A 25,285-nucleotide genomic window follows, 5' to 3' on the forward strand; every position below is an offset into this window, starting at 1 on the left:
GGAGGGCTGAGCAAATGCTCCCCACAGAAGGGAAACAGTTGGCTCAGTCTGCCCCCTGCCCTTTCCTTGCTCCTTAAGGAAGGAGCAAACCCCACTGAGGACGGGATCAGTGGCACAGAGGTGGAGTCGTGTGGAGTTATTTTCAGAGCTCGGAATACCTCTGTAACAGCAGAGCAGGAGAGGAAGGTGGGTGTGACTGAGTTTCGGATTTCTCTTCTGCTGTGGCTCTGCCAAGCCCATGAGCTACTGCCATCCCAGCATACACAAGTGTGAGCTGGAAAAGGGACGGTGGTGTCCCATCCTCACCCTGCCTCAGGGGCCAGACAGTCTCCTTTGGGGAAGGAATGCTCTTGGTCTGGGTCTGGGCAGCAGGATGATATGTTTGCCTAGAGGTAGCTCTAGGGCAGAGCGAAACGCTACATTTTTCTTTTGACAGATGTTAATTTTCAGCCTGGTTTCCAGCTGTCTGAACTGTTTTGTGGAATCCTGACTGTTCTCCCCAGCTGTCCATCACCGACTCATGTTTTGATGGCTCTTGTCACAAATAACATGGTAAAAAGCTCTTGGTTATCTTCCCTTTCCTTTTTTCCCCCTTGGAGACGTCTCACTGACTTTTTGCAGCTGTGCTGACTCTCTCCCCCTGTCATTCCCGGGAAGCAATGTGGCAATTAGAGCTGTCCACCCCCGGGAGGAGGTGTGCTCTGCTGGCCCTAAAGAGTTTGCTCCAAAGCTTCTCTGTTCTCCATGTGCCATGGATTTGCCTGTTCTGCCATTCCAAGTACAGTCACATCTGTACAAATGTCTACAACACAGATGGGTTTTGTGAAGCCTTTATTCTTTTACTCTTTGGAAGGTATATTGCCCTACATTTTCTCTCTTTCTCCTTGTTTCTCCTCAAGGGAGAGGTGTCATCTTAACTGCCTGTCTTAGAGGCATCTGTCGCTTAAGTATTGATGTGCCAAGCAAGGGCAGAGGAAATAAGCTGTCTCTTTCTCGGAGCATTAGTGCATAGGGACTGACAGTTGTAGTGCCAGCGGGGGACACCTCTTCTGAAGGGATGGTGGGGGTTCAGATCCCAGTGCTGCCAACTCCCAGCGCTCTTGTAAGGGATGCACTGGCTGCCCTGTTTAAAAATCCAAGCCCTGGCTCGGGTTCCAGCCCAGGAGAGCCTCTGCAGGGCTGTTCTTTGACAAAACTCCCAGTCTTTTTGGCAAAAGACTTTCAGGTACAAATGCAGTCAAAGAGCTGGCTAAGCAAAAGGCAATGCAGTGGTCCCTTCTTCAGCGAGCAGCGATTGCTTTGGGGTTTGGCTTGAGTTGAGAGGGTTGTGGCTGTCGCGTGGTTGTAATGGGCCTGTGAAGGCACCTGCCCTCAGCAGGTAAAGCCACATTCAGCTTTGCTTTTATTTCTTGGTGCCTGCTTCAGTTTGGAAGCTCCTTGCACAGCAGGGCTGGTGCCTGCAGCCTGCCCAGCAGCTCTCAGCACAGCGTGTGTGCTGCAGGGAGCTGCCCCAGCTGCCTGGCAGCAGCAAGAGATGGGCCTGTCCCTGCAGTGCTTCACAAGTGAGAAATAAGCCAAGCTGCTCCTTTCACAGCTTCTGAAGAGCCTGTGGGGCTTGGTAGCTGCTGGGCTTGTGCCCGGTGCTCCTGTGGGCTCAGGTTGAAAGGCACGTCCCGGGCTGGGCTTGTCCCTTCCCTGTGTCTCCTGGTCTGATCTTTCTCTCTCTTGCTTCCAATCACAGAAGCACATGCTGGTGTTTGAAGGTGCCCCGCAGCACAAGTAGTAGCCCTGCTGTGGATGAGCAGCTTGCTGCGAAGGCAGGAGCCAAGGAGAGCAGTCCTGCTGCAAATGGAGCTGCCACGGGATGTCTGAAGCTGCAAATGCCAACCAAGCTGTCGTGGACCAGGTAAAGCACGTGAGGGCTGTTTTTTGTCTTGGTCAGGAGAAGGTGGGGGAAAGGAGCGCTTGTGGCACTTTGTGTGGTCCTTGGAGCTGACCATGGGAGGATTTTGCTGGGCTGTGGGTGCTGGCTGGGGTGTAACCATGGTTTCAAATGTGTGTGATGGCAGGAAGTAAAGAGCTGCCATGTGCTCAAGCTCTGAAGGAAGCTCTGTATGTCGGGAGGAGGAGAGGAGGACCCTGTACTCCCTAGCCTGTGGTGTCCCGTGGTGCTGGGTGGCATGGAGAAGGCCCTGGCAGGAGGGGGAGAAGAGCTGGGTGTGAGGGAAGAGAGACTGAGCCCTGCTCTGCCTGCGTGACTTTGACTAAGCCCTGGTCCTGCAGTGTTAGGGGTACTGTAGGATGTTTCTGTCCTCAGTATCGTGGTGACTTAGATGGTTTTTAGCTGCCAGTGGAGACACGAGGCCAAGGCAGTTAGGATGAAGGCAGTGTCAGCCCCAGGAACGACTGTTGAACCATTTTGTAAGCACAGAGTTCTCAGTGCCCCTGACATCTGTCCCCTTTCTTGTTTAAACTGAGACGTGGTGCCAGTATCTTGCTGAATTGGGCCCGAACCTCCGTCCCGAATGCACCCATCTTTGTGTGCATTGTCTCCTGGCAGTCACAGCCTCAGTTGCTGCCCTGCTCGTGTCAGAGATTCCCCCCGAACTGTGAGTAACTTCTTGAATGTTCTGAAATTTACACGAAGGGTTGCAGCTGCTGGGTTAAATGGTTTCATAGTGTGAAGGGAAAAGAAAACCTTGGATTGGCTATGAGGGGAAATTTCTTCCCAGAAAGGGCTGTCAAGGCCTAAACAGGCTGCCCAAGGCTGTGGTGGAGTCACCATCCCTGGGGGCATTCAAAAGACCTCTAGATGCGGTGCTCCAGGGTTTAGTGGTGGACTTGGCAGTGCTGGGTGCGAAGGAGCTGGGGCCCAGGAGAGCCTGAGCTGGGATGGGGGTCAGTGAGTGAGCGGCTGCATGGGTCTGACTTACCGTCTGTCCTTAAACCACAACACTGGGTGAGACTTGGTCGTAAGGGTCTTTTCTCTCTTTGAGTCTCTGAAACGACATCCAGATGCCAGAAAACAAGAGGTTAAAAGGGAGCTGCGAAGTCAGGATCCAGAGAGCAGATGCTGGGAGAGGCAGGTGGGAAAGGGACAGTAGTAGTGTAAGGACTGAAGGCAGGAGGCACAGTTGTGAATGATGCCATGTGGAGCTGGGGAGCCTCCAGCAGACCCTTGAAGGGAGCTTGGGCTGTCTCAGCGTCGGCTGGCAGTTGAAGGTTATCAAAGAAATAGCAGGAAGCTCTAATACTGGGCTCCTATTAGTTATCTCAGCTGTGGTAGGGCTTTTGTAACAGGTTTCCTTTACTTCCAGAGCTTCTGTCTTGGTGCCTTCAGCACCAAGGGTGTCACACCTGAGGTGTCTTTGCCTGAGCTCCCCAGTTTCCACCTGGATTCGTGGCTGGACATCATGCGGGGCATGTTTCGGAGTCTTTCCACAGGCTGGCTGCCTGGAGGGCCGGTTAGCGCTCGGGGCTCATATCCTGCCTGAGTGGGTTGTAAACCCCCAGATGATGAGTGTTGGTTTCAAACCGAGGGCTCCACGTTCCCCGCCAAGCAGATGTGAGGATTTCCTTTGCCTGTGGCCGAGAGTCTCACAGGAAGCTTTGGTTTCTGGCAAATGCTGTGCTGAAAATGTGTGAAGCTCCTGGCAGCTGAGATGCCCCGGGAAGTTGGGTGGCCTTGGCTGGTGCGTGTGCCCGTGTGCGCAGCCTTACTGGGTGCAAACTCATCGATGGGTGCTCACCAGGGACAGCAGCAGGGTTCACCCCAACGGCAGCCTGGCCTTGGTCCTGGTGTGACTGGGCTCCTCCGGGGCCAGCGAAGTAGGAATTAAATCGTTGCTTCGTAGTCAGTGGGGAGTCTTTTTTCTGTACTCCTGAAGCAGAGTAATTATTGGCTCATCTGCAGTGTATAAACCAAGTTACCTGACGCTCACGGAGCGTGAACAAGTGCTGCTGTAAGGTGCACTTTAATCCTGCTGCAGCCCTTCGCTGCGGGGGAGACATTGAAGGCGTAGGGGGGCTGCAGGGATCTGCAAGGCTGTAACTTTAGCAAGGCCCTGCAGTGGCCGTGGAGCCCACCAGAGGAGAGACAAGGCGGCCAACAGTGATACCGGGAGAGCTCAAGGCAGGAAGCACAGTCTCCACCCCAGCCTGGAGCTGGAGAAATCCCAGAGGCACAAGTGGTGGCGGACTTGGTGTGGAAGTGGTGCCAGGGGGGTGAGCACCTTCTTTATGGCGCGTGTGGAGCTCGCCTATTGTGACGTAGAGGGGAGCTGCTGCTGTTAAGTGCCAGCAGCAGCCGTGGCCCAGTCAGAGCAGGAGTTGCTCAGCCGCTGAGACAGGAGCGGGCTTGAGCTACTGTCAGGCTTTGAGCTCTGCTTCCTCGAGGCGCGGGTGAAACCCTGCCCTACCTGGCAAAGCCAGAGTGTTGAGCAGAGGGGCTGGGCAGCCCAGGTGCCAGCCCTGTCCTTTGCTGCCCGCGTTCCCCTGGCTGTTGGCAGCCCAGCAGCAGTTACCTGCTGTGCTGGTGGGCAACAGCCACACCGAGGCGTCCCTGGGCAGCTCGTGTCCCTCCAGCTGCCCACGGCTGCCGAGCAGCGCGAGGGCATTCAGGAGCCAAGGCTGGGCCCTGCACGGAGGAATCCTCCAGGAGAAGCGTGAATCACCCGTCCTCAGGTAGCGTCTGGCCCTGGGCAGCAGGGAGGAGGCAGCTCCGTTGGCAGCAGGAATGGGGCAGTTGTGTGACAGCCGGCAGGATTTAAACATCCCTGGCCTAAGAGCAGGGCTGGGCAGGTAGAAGGGCTTGAAGGGGCTCTGCAATTGCCGTGCAACTTGCAGTGTTGGTAGAGACTTGGAGCTAGGCCGTAGGTCCTGCAGCAAAGGGAGCCTTGGCTGTCTGAGGTGGGGAGCAGGGAGCCACGGGGTGGTGGGCTGGAGGGGTGCTGTGTCCTGCTTGCTGCTTTGTCCTGCCCCTGCAGGGAGATGTGCCCGATTGCTCCGTTGTGCTCCTTTCCTGCTCCTCGGGGAGGCTGGTCCCTGCGGGCTCTGGGGCTGTGGAAGAGCCTTGCTCCAGGGCTCGGGGGGAAGCTGCTGGGCTGGCTGGGGTGTGGAGGTTGGAAGCCCTCTGGAAATAAGCGTTGATGGGGGTGACGACAGGATTCGTTTCAAGTGAAGTGAAATCACAGCTTGGAGAATTGGAGCGAATAAGCCAGTTGTTCTTAAGACCCGATAATAAACCACTGAAATCCAGATTAATGTTGGATCGTCCCCATTAGGTTTCTCCCCTGAAAAGTACTTATTTCCAGCTTTAAATCCCAGCTCTTGCTGCAGCAGGTCCTCCTGTCCATAGGGCAGTGCAGAGCTCTGGTGTTTCTTGCAAGAACAAAAGGAAACGGTAGCCTTGTTTCCTGAAGCTGGGAAGGGCCCAGCACCACAAACACGTGCAGTGCTGTAGCTGCCTTGGGAGTAAAGGAATGTAGTGACTGCCTTCCTCGCCGGGTGTGGGGAACAGTCGAGGGGCAGGGAATGGCCATCTTTGCCTAGATGCTGTCTTGCTGTGTACAGCAAGTGCACGCAACAGAGGTGATGTGGAACACAGGGAAGCAGGAGGGAATATCATCCTGGATTTTACTTAGATTTGAGCTAATTGCTCATGTGCCTTTGATGGTTTCCTGCTTTTTTTCCTGCTGTGGCAGCCTGGAATGCCTGTAGGGAGCCTCGAGTTTGGGTGTTAACAAGTGAAAATTAGGGCGTCCTTCTGCATGGAGAAATGCTCTTGGGCAGTGGGGTGATTCCATGCCTGGAAGGAGCCGTTTTTGCCAGATAATCTTCGTACCTTCAAGCAGGCAAAGTAGCCTTGAGAAACTCTAGTTCTTAATCAGCAGGCTCCTTGCAGAAAGGGTGAGAAGTGCTAGCAGCCCCTGGAGTGTCTCTGTGGCTCATGGGACTGCACCCACAGCAAAAGGCTCTTCTGGCTCGGGGGCTGTTTGCTGTGGGGTTTTACGTCTATGAATGGAGCCCAAATATGGTCTAATGATGAGTGAGGGTGGGGAGGCCCGGTGTTCTCTGCTTAGGAAGGATGCCAGAGGCTGGAGACACAGCTGTGTCCTTTGGCTGTGCCAGGAATGGCGAGGCCCTGGCACAGGTTGCCCAGAGAAGCTGGGGCTGCCCCATCCCTGGCAGTGTTCAAGGCCAGGTTGGACACAGGGGCTTGGAGCAAGCTGGTCTAGTGGAAGGTGTCCCTGCCCGTGGCAGGGGGTTGGAACTGGGTGAGTTTTAAGGGCCTAAGGTTGCGGGGTTCCAGGGTTCCATGGGTCTAGGTTTTTAAGCTTCTGGGGTTGTGGATTGTCCAACTGTTGCTTCTTCCAGGTGACCTCTGCGCCATGGCCAGTGGCAAGACCCCCCGGCCCACGAGGTCCTCCAGAAGGGCGGATGGATTCCAGAGCAGAGTGGTAGCATCTCGTAATCCGAAGGTGGTCAGAGAGGCAGAAGAGTCTCTCACCACCAAGCAGAGGCTGGCCAGCCCTCGGGAGATGAGGCGGCCCCGGACTACCCAGCTTCGGGGCATGGGTGAAGTCTCCCATCAAAAGGTAGCCGTTCCCTGCCCTTTTCCTTGCTGTTTGATGTGACATTTGAAGAGGGCACGTGCTTGGGGCAGGCTTGCCTCCAGCTCACCCAAGCAGCTTGGTGATTAGGTCCTGTTGTCATTTCCAACTGGTGGTGGTGGACTTCTTTCTGCTGGGGGAAAGGCAAACCATGTTTCTCCAGTGAGCCATTGAAGTCCTGATCTGCACGAAGCCAATGGAAGCTCTGCTGCAGTTGGTGGGTTTTGCTGGAGTTGAGCTACCGTCGCTAAATCACGCTACTGGGGGAGGGCTGGGGCAGGACACAAGGGCAGGAGCTGCTGTTCCTCACCCTGCTCTTCAAACAGCCACCTCTTGCTTTGGTGTAGTCAACTGCCCCGTGCTTGGGGTCACAGGACTCCCTCAGTGGTGGCAGTGCTGGCCTTTGGAGGCTGAGGGCCTGTGGCAATTACTTAAGCTGTAACAAACCCAATTGCGTTAATGCCTTGGGTGGGAAGAAGGCGTGGGACCCTTCCAGGGTGTTTGAGTTTTCAGGCTGCTGGCTACCCAGGGGAATCGCCCTGGGCAGAGGAGAGTGGATGCGCTTTACCTGGATCAGTGTTCTCTTAGATGGATGTTTAAAGCTGCTTTTCTTGCAGGAGTGCTCAGTCTAACACACAGTGCAGGTGGGTGCATGACTGAGGTAGGCTGTTGAGCAGAAAGCTGCCAGCAAGAGACCTGTAGCACATCAGTTAAGGGTTGCCCCAGACAGCACACGAGGTGGGAACACGTAAGACGGGCGCCCAAATAACTGGCAGTGCTACAGCTACTGGCCTCAGCCTGACCGTGGCTTTTGTGGAGAAGCAGGAGACCTGCCTGTGTCTCTCGAGTGGCAGCAGTGCAGCTGGGAGAGGGGAGACCAAGCAGGGAGGAATTATGTCCGAGTAATGCCTCTGCTGGGTCAGCGTTTGGTCTTTGTGTGTATTTTTCAGAGCCGCTTCTGCAGTGGTATTAAATAAACCAGCAGTAATAGAATACAGTGAAGCTGAAAGCTCATGGGGAAAGGGGATACGAATTGCAGTCTAGCTCCAGTTGCCCAGTAACGCAGGGGAAAGAGCTGAACTTCATCCCCATCCAGCATTCACCTCATTTGTCTGTTTCCCAGCTGCCCTGTTACTTTCTTGTTGGCCTTTCCTTCCTGGTACTGGTGTCTTCCAACTGGTTTCTGGGCTCTACGTCAAAAAAAAAGACATTTGGGCTGTGTGGGGCTCAGTCTCGCTGTCTCAGAGGGAAGTTCACCCGCAAATTGTTTCCTGTGGAGGCTCATGGAAACTCGTGGGTTTTGCTTGCTCCCTGAGTGCTCGTGGCTGTTCCAGCAAGTGTCTGGAGCTGAGTGAGCACCTTAGCAGAGGGCTCTGCTGGAGGTGAGCGCTGCTTTGCCTTTTGGAGAAGGCAACCTGGAGAAACAGCCTCCAAAAGAGCTTCTTAGCTTGAGGCTGCTCAACATGGTCCAGAAACCTTTGCTCAGCTGAGAGCAGAGGTGGGTGAGCTCCCATCTCCTAGTGTGAGCTGGGCAGATGTACTCTCCAAGAGACTGTATTTACTGGAGATCAGTGTGGGATCTTCATTCGTTAATCTTTCTGCCAGCAGCTGAAGCTCTCTCTGCTCTGTCTTGCATCTGCAGTTCTCAGCAGTTGACCTGGACCAGAGGTTGTTCCAGCCTTTCCCATCCGAGGTGGTGTTTGAGAACTACGTTCCCCACCAGTTCTACATAGCGGCGCTAGCTCTGAGGAACGTGGACAGGGTAAGTGCTGGGCTGTGGAGGTTGAGCGCTGGGCTGGAGGAGAAGAGCAGTGGAATTCACATGGTGTGCAGCAGAGCAAGTTACCTGCTGCAGCACAGCGCATGCAGAATCCAATGTCTCACCAGCGTTATTCTGCAAGATGGGGAAATGTTCCCGTGCTGGGGATTCTCCTGCTGGTTTTGGCCGTGCAGTGGTGGTATCTAAGCCAAAGGAGCTTTTTGAGCCGGCATGCTTCCCCTTGAAAGCCCTGGACTGATGGGAATGTCAGGGGCTGTGCACTTCTTGCCTGCTGTCATGCTTTACCTCGAGTGTGCACCATGTCCCGGTGGCTCCTTGGTTAATCTTGGTTTCTGGCAGGGCATGTTTCCCTCTCTCAGCCTGTTCAGCCACCTGTGTGCAGCTCCCTGTCAAAGCACAGGGGCTGAGTCATCTCCGCTTTGTGCTGGAGTAAGTTGTAACTGCTGGCATTAGCACTCCAGGCTGGGTGTTTTGGAAGAGCAGTGGAAAGAGGCTGGCTTAGCAGGAGCAGTTAAAGGGGAGGACTTGAGGTGACACTTGAGGCTCCTGCTAAGCTTAGCTCAGTTCTGCTCAGGCGCTTCTAAGCCAGCGTGGCTGTGCTTTCCCTTTGGAGAATCCCAGCACGGGCAGGGTAATGTGCTCCTGAAGGTCTCCAACTTGAACTGGAAAGATTGTGATCCTTTGGAGATTTCTTGAGAAACTTGATCAGGGAGAAGTTGAGAAATGTCAGCAATTTTGTTCTGCTCTGCTGTAAAGGGGGAAATGGAGACCTTCTTAATTTCAGCTGGGGAAACATTTGCTCCAGTGAGGCATGTGCCAAGAGCAAGCTGGTGGGAAAAGACAGGAGGGAGGAAAAGGGGCTGAGTTCAATGTCCTGTCCCGGAGCACTTTCTTCCGCACAGGGATTCTCTTGGTACGTAACAGGAAGTGTGCGGGAAGCAGAGAAAGGTCAGAAACAGGCGTAATTCAAGATCCTGTTGTGTAAGAAAGAGCAAGATGTGTGCGTGAGAAGAGGGCACGGGGGGGGAGGTGGAAGTGTGCGGGTGAATTAACCCCCTCCTCAAATCTCCCTGTTGGGAGAAAGAAAGAAGGGGACAAAAGGAGTGACACTGTCAGGCCTTAATGTAGGGGGAAGAAGAGCAAGAGAAGTCAAAAGTATCTCCTGAGATAACAGGTTTTACAGGGACATGGTAGAGCATGGAAGACCCTTTGGCAAGGAAGGATGAAGGTACGGTCCCTCAGTTACTCCCAGAGAGTTGTGTGTCATTCCTGGTGTAGCTTGGGAATAGTGGGAAGTTGCAGTGCGGATACCTGTGCCCAAGGGACACCACTGGTGTGGTTCACAGTGACTTTGGGCAATCTTTGCTGTAGGTGTGCCCTTTGCTTATTAAAATGGGCCTCGGTTTCTCTTTTCCTACTGCTCTGCTTCATTCCCAGTGTGTCTTTTGGCTTCAGCTGCTCCCTCATCCATGCAGCACCTCAGAATGTTTGCCTTTGCCAAGTACCAGCAAAGAGGCAAACGGTGAATTTGCTCTATTCGTGCTTCCCAAGTGGACAACAACATCCGCATGGATGTTGGTGCCATTCCCAATAAAACGTAATAGGCTGGTACAGCTGCAGCTTGGGATTTCTATGCCCTGTGAAGGGGAGGCAGTGTGTGAACTGTTGATTTTACCCAAAATGAATTAGTTGTCAAGCTAGTACGACCTCAGGCACTGGACAGCCCTGGTGTAAAAGGAAGCTCAGCTCTAAGGAAAGCCCTTGGCATATTTCAATGCACAAAGATAGAGATGATAATCCCAAGAGAGCTTATAATGTTCTAATTTTGCTGGGTTTTGGTCATGTCCTGGAGAAAAGGAACACTGTGCTCTGTCTCACGAGTTTCCCAGACTCCTCTGAATCCTACTGATGTATCCTGCATGGTCGCTGAAGTTGTCTGCTCCCTAAAACTGCAGCTAGCAGCAAAGTGTAACAAAGGCAAAGTGTAATCGAGCCCAGTAGGTGCTCTGTAAGCACTCCGATACGGAAGTGCTTCACTCTATGCTTACTGCTCTTGCCTACTTGCTGTCGAATTGCTTTCCTGTCTTCAGGCTGCTCCTCCCCACCCTCAGAGGTGTCCTGGGTGGCTCTTGCTGAAGATCTTTGCCACCTGGGCTCACGTACCAAGGGACTCGGTGACCAGAACGTGTGGCTGCAGTGGGAAATGGGCTCCTGGAGCTTGCTGCCCTAGGGCATTGCTGGGAGCAAAGGGTGTTTAGAGCATTCAGGGCTGCCTTGGCCATGGGTTATCACGCTTGGGCCGGGGTGCAGAATGAACCTCCGTTTTGCGCAAGCCTCGTGTGTTCATCAGTGGAGCTGCCTGTCATTCAAACTCTCCCTGTTATACTCTCTGAGATGAGATTGGGTGCTGCGGGGTTGCTGCCTGTGTGCTAGAGCATGCCTGTTTGCTGTCTCCGTGCCTGTGGCATCCCAGAGGACAGACACTTGCAGCAGGATGCCTGCAGGAAGGCCCGGCTATGAGGAGGGATACCCAGAAATGTGGCTCTCCTGCACTGGCAGAGGCCTGGCTGCAGTCACCAGGCAGCAAGAGCCTCCAGGGAGATCAGGGTGGCTTTCAGTAATGATGCCACGCTGTGAGGCAGTGCTGGTCACGTATCTCAAAGCAGAAAGTGCCTTTGAGGACCATAACTGATAGGCACAGCCTGGGGGGGTTGTCTGGCTTTCCATCATACAAGCACGTTGGGTGTTCTCATCTCTGCACCAGATTGTATTATGGATCTCCCTTGCTGCTTTTCAGCCCCCTTTAAATTCTCTTAGCCATCTGCTTCTTCCTGGGGTTGTTCTTTTGTGTTCCTGTGCTCGTCCTTTTGCTCTTGAGGTAAGCTTTTATTTTCAGGAAGGGCAGAGTGTTCGTGGTCTCCTTCTCTTGCTGGTCCACCCTCACGACTAGCACCGCAGCTTGACCACCCCACTCCACCCTGGTGTGTCAGAAGTGACTTTCTTCCCCCTGCACATAACACACGCTGGTTTGCCTTCAGATAATACATTCCCCCTCCAGAGGCATGATTGCATGGATGTGTGCAGGCAGAAGCAAGCATGTTCTTTGGGCTTGTTGAATACGCAGATGACTTGAGGTAGTGCATCTCCTTCCTGCTTCCTTCACAGCAGGGCATGTTGTTCCTACGGCCTCTGTCCTGCAGCCATGTAGCTCAGCAGAAGGGATTCAAGTCCTCCCTTGTGTGTTACGTGCGTGTACCTTCAGAGCTAAAAGTGTTTTGGAAAGGTGGTAAGGAAGGAAGTCACGTGGCCTGTCCGGGTCCCTTCTCATGTTTCCACAAGCGACAAAATCATAGTTCTGTGTTTTTCCTGCAGGTTCCTCGTCTGCTGAACGTCATCCTGGGGAACTCTCCGTACTTCGAGTTGATCTGCCCGAGTGATGAGGACTATAAGGTAGCACCGGGCATGTCTTCAACCTACCGCATCCTTTTCAGACCTGATGAGAACAAGGTGAGACTGGAGGTCCTGAGAGATGGCGCCTTGAGGGGAAGGTGAACGTGCAGGGCTGGATTCCAAACCAGGCATCTGGTGTGGGTTTTGAAGAACTGGCCTGGGTTCAGTGGGGTTGCACTGGATCTAGACCTGAGGGAGACTCTTTCCCGGTGGTGAAGGTTGTGCTCCCGTAGGCAGGAGGCTCTTGCCTGTTTCAGGCTGTTTTCTCCTTCGGTGGTGGAATATTTAGTGTAATGTCTGTTGGCTTCAGGACTGAGAGTCTGCTGCCTGTGCATGGCCTTTTACTCACCTTCTGTCTGCTGCTTAAATGTAGTTGAATGCTCTGACCTATCCTCAAGCAGCATGCCTATAGAAAACTAAAGAAGATCTGCCCCATGGTCCCTGGCTGCCCCTGCTTGTGAAATAATCTGTAATGAAAGGCCATGAAGGTAAAAAGTGCGAGTGCTACTGTGAGAGTCACAGAAAGCAGCAGTTCTTCTTCTGCCATGGGCATGGTGCTGAACGCACTGTGCTGAGATTGTTTCTTTCCCTGCAGGATTACTTTGACGAGCTTACCATCATCACAGAGAGGGAGAAGTTCTTTGTGCCTATCCGAGCCGTAGGTGCCCGAGCCACCCTGGACTTCCCTGATCAGCTGAACTTCTCCGACTGTCCAGTCAGGTTCAGGACCCAGAAAACTCTGCTGGTGCGCAACGTGGGGAAGCGGGAGGCTTGCTACAGCATCACCACTCTGAGGTAAAGGAGCTCATCTCTTGTGCAGACACTGTTGCGTGGTCATGGAGTTGTAAACAGTGAGAAAAAGGAGGCAGAGCATCTGAGGTGCTGGACATGGGCTGAGGTTAAGAACGCAGCAAAGACCTGCTGTGTCTGACTTGGTGCACCTGAGCTACTTCAGTTTCTTCTCCAGGAAACGGGATTCAGGAGAAGACTTTAAACTTGTCTCCAGTGAAGCACGAGGGTCTGAGAGGAGCTTCTGCCAAAGGCTGGCAAGGCTGTTTAAGCAGGCTTCTAGGATGCTATTTAAGCAGGCTGCTGCTTTTCCCTGTGGAGGGAGCTACATGGGCAGGAACTTGTAAATCACTGTACAGTTTCCTTCTGGGATTTCCAGGCCTAGTTGTCACCACCTCAATAAACACCCAGTGAAGTGTAGCATCTATTTGCAATGCACTTGCCAGCTGCTCTATTGGGTGATAGAGCGTGTGTTGAGAGCTCCTTGACAAGGGTTTTAAGAGTTCCCGAACTTCAGCAATGAACTATTTCAGTCCCGATTTGCAATAAAGAAATGGGAAGCATTGCAACAGTTTTAAGTGAACTACACAAAAAAGTAGAATTCTGAGTAACTGGATTGCACGTGTGCAGAGGTGAAGAGCTGAGAACTGGGTGCAGAGTATGGGGGGCTGAGGTCATGTTATACCACGGGATCTTCTGAAGTCTGGTTCTCTTCAGCAGGGAGAGTCACCCGCTCTGTTTCTGATCCCGGATGTTCTGGTTTTCTTGTACCGACTGTGGTTTGCTTGCTCCTTGCTTGCACAAGTGAGCTGAAGTGAAACAACCTGCAAAATTAACGGAGGGCCCAGATCTCCCGTACAGTCCCGATCTCTCTCTTTGCCTTGCAGCCCGTTCTCTGTGGATCCTTCCATTGGGACTCTTGGCGTTGGAGAAGCGATGCAAGTCACAGTGGAATTTCACCCGCCAAAGACCGGTGTTTATTCCAGTCCCATGATTGTTCACTATGACACAGGTGAGTGCGTGGTGCACCCTCTGTGTGTCTTTCCAAACAGAGCGGGGTCTGCGCTGTCTGCCATCATCCGATGGCTTCATTGTCCCGTTGAATCCCTTCTGCAAGGCTCCTTCACGCCGGGTAGAGCAAAGCTTCCATGCTGGCTGCCAGATATTCCCGTGCTGGAATATTTCAGCCTGTAACAAGGCAGGCAGATCTTCTTAAGCACGGTGCACAGGGGGCGATGGCGAATATTCTGCGTGCTCCATTGCAGAAGGACGCATAGCAAGGAGCCTGATTGAAAAGGAGATGGCTTTTAACGTGCAAGAGAGCTGTCTGAAGAGCCTGCAGCCTGTCCCATAGAGCTCTCCTGACCTGTCATTGCTTTTCATCCCGATCTGTTGTGTTACAGTTCCTGGCAAGGCCTTTGAGGTAGAGACCCTCTTCTTGTGATGTGCTGCATGGGTACAATGGGTGCTCTGCTGAGAGCTGGGCCATGCTGAGGACTTGCGACCATGAGGAGCAGTAACTGTGGCAGCGGTAGCCATTAGGGTGCTCTGAGCTTTGCTGTAGCCTGGGAATGATTCTGTAGAAACCCTCTTGTTAGCAGCAGTTATTTAATGGTGAGGTTTATGAACAAGCTGCTGCTAGGGCTGGAGTCAGTCATGTGCGGTTGTAATGATGTCTGAAGGTAGGTTGCGAACACCACCTTGGGGAAACGCTTTGAAATGGCTGTGCTGCTGTGCATGTCGCTCTGGTGCCGGAAGTCTCCAGCTTTCCAGAGGACACTTACCCTAGCGAAGGGACTCACTTCTCCAGTGGTGAAGTGGTAACAGCAGCACGTTTGACAAGGAAGAATGGGCTGGCAGTGGTGAGGCACTTGGCTGTGATAGTAGCAGGAGCAAAAGAAGGAGTTGGCAGATGGATCCGAGGGCCCAGTAGCACCCTCGGATGCTCAGCACAGAAGCTGCTCTGTACTTTCCGTTGTTCTTTCTGCCCTTCTCCATTTCATTTCAAATGCTCCCGCTTGGGTTCTGAGATCAGAGCTATGCCCAATATTTCAGGACCAGGAGACGAGGATGACACGACACTGGGGGCATCTCCTGCCTGCAGGAGACCCGGGGCAAGGGTTGACTGAGGTGAGGCTCCTCAGCGTCACTGAGTGACTTGGATGTAGAATTCCCTGTGACCTGAGTGGGATGGCAGCCCAAAGGCACCCGGGCACATCTGAAAAGTCTCACTGTAAATGCTGTCACCTTGGGGATAAATCTCCACAAACATCCCCCCAAAATAAGGTGCCTAAGGCGGTGCCAGGACATCCTCATGCTGTACCGCGTGCAGCTGTCAGGTTATGATAAATGTCCTGATCCGGGGAACTGCTGATGCAGTTCAAAGCTGCGGCTCTTCCTTCTGTTGCCTGCAGATTGCTCTGTTCCTTGTACTTCCATCAGCAAGTGAGATGAGCCGAGACTTGCCTTTGCTTTGTTCCAGGTGAAGATGTTCACAAAAGCCTTTGTGGAACGGCTGTAAATGTCAACATCAGGCTTGACAAGAGCTCCTTGACAGTTGAGAAGACTTCCCTCACGCTGTCAAACCAAAGATCCCTGGTGATCCGCAATCAGAGTGCCATCACGGCCCACTTCCAGTGGAAGCGTTTTGTTGATCAGGAAGAGGAGGAGCGGCAGAAGCTGAGGTTTGTTCGAGAGATTCATCTCAGAAAGATAGATGCCCCAGGGGAAAACTAACACATGGCCTCAGAGGGCTGTTGGGGCTTTTGAACGGATTAGGGCACATGAACCCACGCACAGTGTGGAGCTTAACCCTTGCCATTCCAGTCCCACCCGTGCTACAGCTGAGGATGATGTTTTGGGGAGAGAAGGTTGGTTGCAATCACTGGGCTGCCTCAGAGGGCAAATTCACATTTGGGAGCCGCAAACTATTGAGTTCAGAGATCCGTGCACTACGGAGGGTCCGTGAGGCTGAGGAAGGGGTCAGCGCTCGGGACCTGGGACTGCACTGAGCAGTAGCACTGAAGAGCTGCAGGTGGCACAACTATTGTGATAGTCAAGCAGTTTCTTCTTTGATAAGCTGGCAGGCTCCTTTTCCAGTCACACGCAGGGTAGAGTGCTTGGTTGGCCCAGAAGGTGGAGGCCGTCCTGCTGTAGGCTGGAGAATTGCCTTTCAGTGTCCTGGTTTCTGGCCCAACGAGATGTTTCTCCCCTTCCTCATAGGCTGGGCAGATGTGGAGGGGGAGGGCTCTGCAGGGAAGGGAGGGCAGCCAGGACTTGGAAGTGCTTTTGGGCTTCAGCAACCTGTGTCGTCCTGGTGGTGAGAGATGGGGCACGTTCTTCCAAGGGTGTATCTTGTGAAGCTTTGAAATTCCCATTTCAGGCAGCAGAGAAATACTCACAGCCTGGGGGGATGAATTGGAAATGACACTTAAAAGCTTATGTGACTTGGGGAATCCCTGCGCGACCTTTCAGGCTCGGATGGGTGCAGGCATAGAGGAGTTAGTCTGAACCCAGAGCTGATCAGGAAACTGCCTTGAACTGCAGCACTTTTCAAGGGCTTTGAGCACATCAAGTTCAGCGTAGTTAGGTCAGAAATGCCCTGAAGGCCAGAACCAGTTTTCCACAGTTGTCTGTTTTCAATGAGAGAGTGTGCGAGTTCTGTGCAAACGCACTGAGTTAAAAGAAAATCTCATGACCTTCCCTTGATACTTCCCTGGACGATTTCTTTAGCATCTCTCCCCACCTGCCTGTCTCAGACTGGACCCTGGGCGATCCTCTGCCCCCTCGGAAGCCACCAGCTTTCCCCACAGTTCACTTCAACCTGATTTTTTACATGAGATCTGCTCTCGTGCCGGTCTCTGTCCTAGACTTTGACCACGACGCTTTGTTCTTCCTTCCTGGCAGTCTTGGGGATGGTCGTAGCTCCAAGGCCACTGTCCTGCTGTCAGAGAAGCTTTTGAGATCTCAGAGGAGAGAGGACCTTTTCCTGAGAGGAGGCGGTGCAGGAGCCTGTGTTGGGATGTGACCCCAAAAGACATGGCTCATTAGAAGGTGTCCCTCCTGCAGCACTTTTGGGGATGTAATTATAGCCTGCTGATGGAGCTTGAGTTGAGGGCTGCTCATCCCAGTGTGCGGAAGCCCTCGTCATGCACAGCATGTGCGCGAGGCTCTGTGTGTGCGCAGCAAGTAACGTCCTTGCCTGTTCCCTTTCTCTTTGTGTTTGGATTTAGCTGGGTGATGATCGTTCATACGGCGTTGCCTCGATTTGCTGCACATGGAGCCTTCCCCTGGGCCCCCAGTGCTGTCACCCGCTGGTTCTTCACGGCCAGGGGACTGGAGCGTGAAGGGGGGACAGCAGTGTGCCAGCAAGGAGCAACCGCTCTGCAGCAGTGCTCCCCTCTACATCTCCCGCTTGTGCTCTTTAAACACTAAAGTGATCTCTGCTGCAAGCACCAATAAAGGGAGAGGGAGAGGTTAACTGCATCGCAGCTCTGCAGAGGAGGCCGAAATGAGGGAAAAGATGAGGTGGTTCAAGGCTCAACATAGGGTTTGCATTCAGATATGCTGGTCCTGACTTCTTTACTGGGTGATGCTGGGCAAAGACCCTTCCTCTCTTGGCACCTCTGTTTTCATGCACAGAAACCCATTCATGTCACTGAAGTGATGGGGTTCCCAAATCCATTGATTTGCTTTGGAAGTGCACCGGGATCCTCTGGTGGAAGGCAGTGCAGATACTGTCTCCTCATCCCTGTGGCTGCAAAATGGAAGGGGGAAAGTGTGATGCTGGTAACGTGCAGCTGAAACCCAGTTGCTTCTCCCCTCCCAGTGCAGGAGGCTTTTTCTGGAGGGCTGCCAGCTTTAAGAAACCTCGTGTTAGCTTGTCAGTGAGGAGTAAAACTCCCTGCTGTGCTGGGAACGAGGGGAATAATGGGATCCATGTGGGAGCCCGTGTCTCAGGGTCAGCCCCGTGCTGAGCTGCTGCTCTTCCTCCCCAAGTGCTTTGCTGCTCGTGCACTGACACGACAGGCTCTGCAAATCTGCTGCTTATTCACTTATCTGCTTGGTTCGTCTCTCCCATGGCACAGGCTGCAGAGGCAGGAAGAGGACAAGCTGGTTGGTGTTCCTAAGGAGCACGGGGTAGTCCCCCCTCTCGGAGAACAGCCTTCCCTTCCCATCTGCACCTCCCAGAACCAGGGGACAGAGGTGCAGGGAGGCTTCATGCCTTTCTGCAATGATACTTTCACCATTGTGCCCATGGTAAGTGATGGCTGAGAACCTCCCTTCCTGCTCCTCCTCCTTCTCATCTCTGAATGAGGTCCCTTGGCAGATCCCACGTCAGCTGCTTGATGTGCCAGGAGAGGAGACATCAGGTTTCTGGTGAGGCTGGGGGCGCTTGTTGCAAAAGCATTTCTGAACAGCAGCAAGAGCCGACCCCAGGCTGGGCTCTACTGCAAGGGCTGTGAATTAAGGGCACTTTGTGAGTGTCCTCACAGCGTTTAGAGGTATCAGTTATTCTCTGTAAGGACGCATTTCCACTTCACGCATGGGGGTGAAGAAAGGACACTGGTGCACTGTTAGTTCACACACTGACCTGCAGAACGAAATGGTCCCCTGTGGAAAGGAGGCCAAATTGAGCCCAGGTTTAATCACGGGAACAGCAATCCCTTCCTAAAACCTGGATGTATTCCACATCTGAGTCTCCCTTCCAGTGTCGTCTGTGAGCCTGGACACGAGGCTGGCAGGTTTAAACAGGCTTTTTGAGTTCTACTGCAGATAGGTAGAGAAAAGTGCTCCCTTTCCTGGTGATGCAAGCAAAACCCCCATGTCCTTCAATCAGCCAGAGCCGTCGTTCTGAGTGTTTGCATGGTCTGAGATGAAGAATGCCTGCTGTCTGAGCAGTGCAACATCCCTTCTCATCTTGGAGTAAAGCCTGGAATAATCCCAACCGCTTCTTTCTTTTACAGTGGGTGAAACTAGTTTATTTGTTTTGTTTTCCGAGGAAGGGGCTGCTGTTCTCTTCTTGGTTGTTCCTGCAGGCCGTGTAAGGCTGAGAGCCACCAGTGCCAGCACAAGTGTGGTTTCCCACCACTGTAGCTGGCAGCAGCACAATGTGACCAAGAGACTATGTCAGAGCAGCAGGGATATTGGGGAGAGTGGGAGCTGCTCAGCTGAGCATTCAGAGCGTCCTGTGGTGTGTCAGAGCTGGTTCCGGTTCTGGAGTGTGCCCCAGGGCTCCTGCTTCATTACAGTCACTGTGTCTCCACAATGAGCTTAACCTGCTCTTGAGCCCCTGAGGTGCATTAAGGGGAGGTCTGGAATTCTGGCTGACTCCTGTCCACATCAAGATGTGATGCTGTAGAGACATGAAGCGTAGCTTGGCCCCAAGCTGTGAGTGGAAACCTGTCCTAAATGGCCGTGTTCCTGTTACACAGTTGCTCTAGGGCTGAATCAAAGCAGGCTCCTACACGGGTCTCTCCCCCTGCTGTCTTGTGCAGTGTTATCAGTCTCTTGATTTCCATGAATTCCATTATTTATGGAACAGTCCTTTCCCCATTGAGAGTCTCGCTGGTGTCTGCCTTCCCCCTGGCATGTGAGTGTCTTTACTCCAATTGACAGTAGTTTCTCCTCTTTTACACACGTAGAATCTGAAAATCCCCTGCCACTGACTTCCACAGCGTGTTGTCTGTCGATGGCCCTGTAACTTTGAGCTTGGACCAGTACCCTTCTTGCACTGCCCTTGAATCTGCTGGGGAGGGCCCCCCAGAGGTGGGACCTTGCTGCCTCGGACCTCCTGGCCAGAAGCGGCTGCTCTCTGGTTGGCACCTATTGCCCATGGTTTCTGGGAGCACCCTCTAGAAATCATCAAACCCTGGTGACAAGGGACTGGAGGAAGTGATTGCTTGCAGAGGTTAGGAAACTGGCGGAGGGATAGTGGTGTTGAAAGTGCGTTCTGGGCAGGATGGCTTTGCAGGGCTTGTGCAGAAGCTTTGCTAAGTGTAGCATCAGCTGCCTGTATTTCAGGTGTTGCTATCTGCAGGAGCTGCAGCAGGTCACTTCAGCGTATCTAGTGTTAAGTCCCGGCTGCAGATCAGAACAGGAGAGAGGAGGCAGTGCCTTAGGACTTGCCATGTGACCAGGAACATCTGGAGCAGCTTCCAGGCCCGTGGGGAAGGAGCTGGTGTGCAGCTCTGACTTTCCGAGCACATCTCACGTTGTATTTAATTTCTTTCTGCAAATACCCACGAGATGTCAGCAGAAGCAGCTGTGGTGGAAGCTCAGGTGGCTACCACAGGACAAAGTCCTTGCTTTGTGCTGCATCCTCCCCACCACAGCTTAGCTGTGAGTAGTCACATTGCGACACGTGGGAGCTGACTCCTTGGAAATGGAAACCGGAGGAAAGGGAGGACAAGGATTTATTACCATGGCACTGACCTTGGCAAGCCACCATGCCCTGGGATTGCCTGTCAGTGACTCCCCAGTGCCATGTGCTAACTTTGAGCTGGTGGAGGTGGTCTTCCAGACGTCCAGGTTGCGAAACTGGTGCTGTTGTTGATCCAGAGGCTGGGCCAGGAGGTAGCAGTGTTGTTGGCTCCTGCAGATCTCCACCTCAGCTAGGAGCCCAGCCGGTCCCCATCCAAACGAGAGGATCCTGCAGAGCCCTTCAGGTTTTGGCAAAGGCCCCATTTTCAGTGGGAGCTGAGAGTTCAGTCATTTATGGAAAGAGGCAGATGTTGGCTTTGGCACTGCCTTTCTCGTGAGTGCCCTGAGCTAACAGGATGAGCTCTGGATGTCATTTCGGTACTGCCTTTGCCAGCACTGTCTTTGGGTTTTGTCTGCTGTGAGCACTGGCTTGGTTTCCGTGGCTCACCTTCCACCTCTGCAAAGCAAAGCAAGTGACTTGGCCAACCCCAGCTGGTGGTGGGCAGCTTTTCAAGGCCAGCTTCTTCTTACGCAGCCTGGTGGGAGTCTCGCAGATTCTCACCATTTAGGGGCTGAGGAAGGAGCAATAGGATCTGTGTGTATTTAGCGTTGGCTCTTGCACAGGGATCACTTCTGTAGCTGTGAGTCGTGGTGTGCCAGCCCCTCCTGTGTGACGTTGCTTTATGCTGCAGCAAAGCCGGGGTACAAGAGCTGAGGGGTTTGTGCTGTATCAGCATGCAGCCACCGTCTGTGTTTTAGGCCCCCTGCCGGTTGCAGCCTGAGCCTGACGCGAAGCCTGGAGTGTTGCAGTGTCACGTTGAGAGCACTGCAGAGCTTTATTGCTGCCCTGGGTAGCATCCATGGTAGTTTTCTGTACTCTGCCTCAGCTGCCATCCTATAGAGAACCCGCTGTCGTGGGCAGAGCGCTGGCTCCTGAGGTGTCCCGAGGCTCATCCGCATGTATCAGCAGTGTGCAAGGGTGGGTGATGAAGCACATCCTTTTATCCAGCAGTTCTTTTTCCTGGGGAGTAGCAGGCATGTGAAGAACCTCTTCAACAGCCTATTTGAATTTCCCAAGAGCAATAACGTTCTGCTTTTATAGTCTGACATAGCGCAGTAATGAAGAGAGAAGTGACGAAGGTTTCCCAGTATAGTTCTGTCTTTAAAGACTGTGGTTTGGCCATGGAATAGTAGGATAAATAGGATAATAATAATAGTAGGATAAAGTGATGATTTCTCCTGGCCTTCCGCCATCAGAGTCAAACGCTCTGGCTTACAGCTTCACTGCCAATGCACGGAAGGTCTCTGTGGATGGACTGCCAGAAATTTCCACCCCAAAACACTGAATCCCGCCGGATGGTGATTTCCTGTCAGGAGCTCAAGAGACCTGAGCCTGTTAACTGCTGGGTCGGTTCTCTTGGGAGCGAGGATATGAATGCAAGGCTCCAGTAGGGGTGCTGTATTAGGATTGTTCCTGAGAGCTGTGCTGATCCCTGGAAAAGGAGAGGCTTTAGTGCTAGTCCATAAGCTTGTTCCTCAGGTGCCTTAGAGGAGTTTCATCTGCTGTGCCTTGGGACCCAGCAGCACCTTGGATGTATGGAGATGTGTGCCTTGTGAGGATCGTGATGCATCACTGGATGGCTTCCTGGGGCTTGGTGGATGGCAAGACATCATCCCTGGCAAGGGGGTTTGTGTGCTGCGCCCTCCTCTGATTAGCTTGTAAAGGAAGAAATGGCACGTGCCCAAAGCTCTAAGCTCCCTCCTGCACTAGTTAAAGAGTGTGTACAGAACGATCCCAGCAATCAGTGTGGTCTTGGTACGGAGCATGGTATGCCCCCAGGGACCTGGCCACTCTGAGTAACCCTGCCAGGACTCCTTTGCACTCCTCACTGTTTGAGATGCACCTTTGCAGTGTTCTGCGGGTTCTTGCTGAAGCTGTACTTTTTGGTGCAGTGGCAGCTCACCGTTGTGATGTTAAGTTTGGGTTATGTGGGGCCGGGATCAAACGCAGAGTCAGATGCCTTGAGGCACTGAGCCAGCTCCAGCTGCCCTGGCAAGAGGAATGGGGATGCAGGAATGGGAGGAGGCCGGGAGAGCAAGGGCTTTGTGTCATGGGCAGTGTCTCCTGTCCCACATGGAGAGTTTCTCTAGGTTTTGAGAAGAATCCAAGTGACTTCATTCTTTCAGACTTTTCCAGTTCCTGGTCGGTTGGTGTTTGAAAGGGTTCTTCTCTACCTGTGTTGCAGAATGACTCTAAGAGCAGGACCATAGAGCCCTGGAGGACTGTGTGAGCAAGGCAGGGGGTGGCCCCCACAGGTAACCGGAGACCAGACATGGGAGGAGAACCTGGAGGAAGCTGTGTGGGGCTAACCAATACTGTTGTGCCAAGGAGGAGTGGCTGAATACCACTCCTCTATATATGTGAACTCCGTCACAAATAAAGTAGAAGTTGCTTATCACCCATATTGGATTGGCCTGTCTGCTTCTCCTCGCCGCTTACAAATGGCGCCCGAACAGGGACGCGGACTACAGGGCCCCAACTAGCGGGGACCCGGATACAGGGCCCCAGTCACTGGGGACCCGGATTACAGGGCCCCGACTAGCGGGGACCCGGAATACAGGGCCCCGACTAGCGGGGACCCGGAATACGGGGCCCCGACTAGCGGGGACCCGGATACAGGGCACCGGTTTAACGGGGACCCGGATACAGGGCCCCGGCTAACAGGGACCCGGAACGGCGAGTGAGCGGCGCCGGCGGCAGCGGCCGGGAAGCGCGGGCAATGCTGCTGCGGTGGCGTGACGGACCTGGGTGCTTGGACTAACCAAAAGGAATCCGCCGCTGGGGCGAACCAGACACTGCTGCGTCGGGAGGCCCATCCGGAGACCGAGGTTACAGGACGATCCAGGAGAAGACGATCCGGAAAAAGCCGCCATGAAAATGGACCGAGAGGTAGCCCTGGACTTATTACAGCGCTTTTTAGAAAAGTGGGGAATTAAGCCTGAAACTCTAAAGCAGCTAGCGGGTCTGGTGGCTGTAGGGGAGGCTAACGGATTTTTTGCAGATCCTAATACAGTATTTGAGGAGAGTGAGTGGCGAAAGTTTGGCGATGAGTTATTTGACTCAATGCTTAATGATGATAGAACGGCAAAGAAACTCGGTAAACCTTGGAGAGAAGTGATAAATTGCATAAAAAGTTACAAGGCGGAAAAGAAACCTGCCGCGGTAGCAACGGAGAAACTAGGAACAGACGTCTCCGGTCGGTTGAAACCGGGGGAAGATTACAACTCGTTCCCCCCAACTCGCGGGAGCACAGGGTTTCCCACCCTTCCTTTTCTCCCCCTCCATCAGAAGGTGCCGCGGAGGAAGTGTAACCCCCTGCTCCCCCACCACCCCAGTTCCGAAAGTAGGGACTTTGAAAAGGACAGAGAAAGTACATTAGAAGGTATACGCATGATAAATGTCGAGGAATCCGAAAGAAAGAGGGCGGTGCCTCGGCGCCGGATCGATTGCGGCGCCATTTTGAAGCACGCAGTAGAAAACAGAGATCATGCGCGAGCGGGAGATTTAAAGGAACTGCGAACCTCTCCAACCCACTACGCCCTAGAATGAAAAAAAATTTTAACTCAGTCACGGAGGAGCCAGGTCTGCAGATGGTTACATACCGAACGAGAGACATCTGATGAGAAACACACAGCTGCGAGCAACGGAGACCCTGAGTTCGGTGCAGGATCAGCCCCCGAATCCCCTGAATCCGAGCCAGATTTATATCTTCTGCTTCCAGACCCTGACTCTTCGTCTCCCGGGTCGGTCTGCTCAGACTCACTGGCCCTGGAGACGCTCAGTTGTAACAATGGGTAACCAAGGATGCGATCATTACTGGGGAATTTTCTGCAATGGGCATCTTTGCATATCCTGTGTTTACCACACAGCAGGGGGCTAAAGAGTGGGAAGCTCTTGATCTCAAAATAGTTAAGGAGGCCTGACAAACAGTGACCGCGTATGCGTTAAAATCCTCTTACACTCAAGCTGTATATGTTATGATTTTTTCTTGCAATTGACAGGGGGAGCCCATACAGTTTCTCTGTGATACTCATGTACTAGAAGTTGGTAAATATAAGTATGTCCAGGTTTCTATCAACCCTTGGAGACCTTTGTAGATACTGCTGGCCACTTCTTCCAGCACAGGCTGGCCACCTGTGTTGGAATGAGTGTGCATTTTGGTCAGTATAAAAGCCCAAGCCTCATACGATGTGGGGGAGGCAGAGCCTCTGCGGGGACGCCCGCTAAGGTTGAGCCTGCCACCTCGCGCTGCAGTGATGCTTCTCGGAGCTGGTTTGCTGTTAGTCTCCACAGGGCCACTGTAGTGGGAGTAATGATGGCTTTTGCAGGGACTAAAAAAAAAAAAAAAGGGGGGGAGAGAGAGTAATGATGCTGCACCTAACCTGTCTACTTCTCAAGAACTGAAGAACTGATAACCTGGGGGAGGGGGTACATTTGTGTCCTCCTGCCTACAGGTCCATGGCGACTGCCTGCAAAGTTTGTGAAGCCCTGCCATGAGCTTGACGGACGAATGGATAAACCTGATGCCTCAGCTACAGGAGCTGACCGTGATTACCCCAAGCAGAATGAGATAGAGGAAGAGAAAGAACAAATAACTGCAAAACATCACTTGGGGGCAACTGAAAAGTAACATCCTGAATATGTGTGCTTGTAAAGTAGCTATTATTAGAGGCTGTGATTTTGTGTATAAAACCACCTGTATTTACTAGCTAGTTGTTAATAAGAAATTGCACCTTGTATTGTATAGATTTGTCACTTGTAAAAGAGATGTTAGAGTATGGAAATTTGCAGTAGCTGCTAGAAAATGCTAAGGCAAAAGCTAGAAAGATTTTAATACAATGGTAGTGCTATAAAGCAGGTGATGGAACAAATTAAGAGGGGGGGAGAATTCCACTGGTAAGAAATTTCTTTGGCTAGTCCTTCACTGCCATCAGCATCTTCAACATGCCGCTGCACCCTGTAATAGTTACTCTGCTAATGTAAATTTGTGCGTGCCTTGCTGTAGTAGCGACTTGTTACTGGATGAAGCAGGTGAAACTGTGCATTGACAACAAGGTGCAAGGACTGAGGCTGACCAAATGCCTGCTACCACAATCAAGGGCAAGACTGGGTTGGCTTCTGTGTTTGCCACCAAGAAGAACCTTTAGCTCCGCTGCTGGCTGCAACCCAGCA

At 52.9% G+C, this 25,285-nt stretch overlaps 1 protein-coding gene across 1 annotated transcript in view; it reads left to right on the forward strand.

Annotated features, from left to right (window-relative positions):
* CMTR2 (cap methyltransferase 2) overlaps nucleotides 1-11,778 on the forward strand; it is a 29,167-nt gene extending 17,389 nt beyond the window's left edge. Inside the window, exon 3 of the transcript XR_008972893.1 lies at nucleotides 11,764-11,778. The gene's annotated coding sequence lies outside the window, so the exon portion shown is untranslated. The remainder of the gene's footprint in view (nucleotides 1-11,763) is intronic.
* The last annotated feature ends 13,507 nt before the right edge of the window (nucleotides 11,779-25,285 follow it).

This window comes from Pezoporus wallicus, unplaced genomic scaffold (genome assembly GCF_028554395.1).
Source record: "Pezoporus wallicus isolate ANWC-B61680 ecotype Strahan unplaced genomic scaffold, APGP_CSIRO_Pwel_v1 contig_7896, whole genome shotgun sequence".
In the NCBI taxonomy this organism is placed as follows: Eukaryota; Metazoa; Chordata; class Aves; order Psittaciformes; family Psittacidae; genus Pezoporus; species Pezoporus wallicus.